Consider the following 1867-nt stretch of genomic DNA (forward strand, 5'->3'; position numbering starts at 1 on the left):
AATGGATATATCTTTTGACCCAGCAATTGCACTTCTGAGTATTTATTCAAAGAAAACCAAAACAATAATTCGCAAAGATCTATGCACTCCAATATTCATGGCAGCACGATTTACAATAGCCAAGATCTGGAAGCAACCTAAATGTCCATCAACAGATGATTGGATGAAGAAATTATGTTTCATATATACAATGGAATATTACTCAGCCATTAAAAAAATGAAATCCTATCATTTGCAACGACATAGATGGACCTAGAGGTTATTATGCTGAGTGAAATAAGTCAGACAAAGATAAATACTATATAATTTCACTTATATGCGGAATCTAAGGAACAGAAAACAAACTAATCAAAAACAGACTCACAAATATAGTGGACAATTTAGTGATAGATGGAGAGGAGGGGAGTTGGGAGGCTGGGAGAATGGGGTGAAGGGTTAAAGAGAACAAATTAGTAGTTGATAGATGGTCACGGGGAGGGGGAGCACGGCAGAGGGAATGCAGTCAGCATGAATATGATGGCCAGGTGGAGGGCCAGGGGAGGGAGGGAGCAAATGGGGAGATGGTTTTATGAACTATATAGATGTCTAACCAATGTACTGTATACTTGAAATTAATTTAAATAAATAATACCTTTTTAAAAGTCAAGGACAAAATGAGAATTTTGAAAGCAGCAACAGAAAAGTGACTTATCACATACAAAGGAACACCCATAAAACTATCAGAGGATTTCTCAGCAGAAACCTTGCAGGCCAGGGAAAAATGGTATGATATATTCAAAGTACTGAAAGAAAAACTAAAGGCCATATGAGAAAATCCACAGCTAATATCATAATCAATGGGGAAAAACTGAAAGCTTTTCTTCCAAGAATCAGTACAAGGCAAGAATGCCTGCTTGTGCCACGTCTTTTCAACATGGTACTGGAAGTCCTATCCAGAGCAATTAGACAAATAAAAACAAACACAAACAAATTAAAAAAATAAATAAAAGGCATCCAAATCAGAAAGGAAGAATTAATTTTATCTCCATAGATGACATGACAATATATATAAGAAACTCTAGAGAAAAAAAACAAAATTACAACTAGTAAATTCAGTAAAGTTGAAGGATTCAAAATCAATACACAAAATCAGTCATATTTCTATACACAAACAATGAACTATCTGAAAGGAAATTAAGAAAACAATGTCATTCACAATAGTAACATAAAGAATAAAATACTTAGGAATAAACTTAACCAACTAGATGAAAGGCTTGTACACTGAATATTATAAAACATTGATGATGAAAATTAAAGATGATACAAATAAATGGAAAGACTTCCTGTGCTCATGGGTTGGAAAACTTAATACTGTTAAAACATCTATATTACATAAAGCAATCTACAGAGCCAATGCAATACCTACCAAAAACCCAATGGCATTCTCTACAGAAATAGAAAAAAATCCTAAAATTCATCTAGAACCTCAAAAGACCTCAAACAGCCAAAGCAATCTTGAACAAGAACAACAAAGCTGGAGGCATCACACTTCCTGAAATCAAAACAGATTTCAAAAATCTATTTTAAAAAATGGTATTAGGGACGTGGTTCCATAATGTAGCAGTTAACACCTCTGCTTTACACACAGAAGATCCTGGGTTCACACCCCAGTGGAGCCAGGGTCTATGGTCTATGGCTATGTCACCCTGAACAAGCCCGATGTCCGATCTCAGAACCTAAACAGGGTCGGGTCTGGTTAGTACTTGGATGGGAGACCACCTAGGAAGACCAGGTGCTGTAGGCATAAATAATACATTTTTAAAAAATGGTATTGGCATAAAAACAGACACACAGACCAATGGAACAGAGTAGAGAGCCCAGCAATAAA

At 35.6% G+C, this 1867-nt stretch overlaps 1 pseudogene; it reads left to right on the forward strand.

Moving 5' to 3' along the window:
* The first annotated feature begins 1667 nt into the window (after nucleotides 1-1667).
* LOC111745013 lies at nucleotides 1668-1783 on the forward strand (annotated as a pseudogene).
* Nucleotides 1784-1867: the final 84 nt, after the last annotated feature.

This window comes from Pteropus vampyrus, unplaced genomic scaffold (genome assembly GCF_000151845.1).
Source record: "Pteropus vampyrus isolate Shadow unplaced genomic scaffold, Pvam_2.0 Scaffold144, whole genome shotgun sequence".
Classification (NCBI taxonomy): domain Eukaryota; kingdom Metazoa; phylum Chordata; class Mammalia; order Chiroptera; family Pteropodidae; genus Pteropus; species Pteropus vampyrus.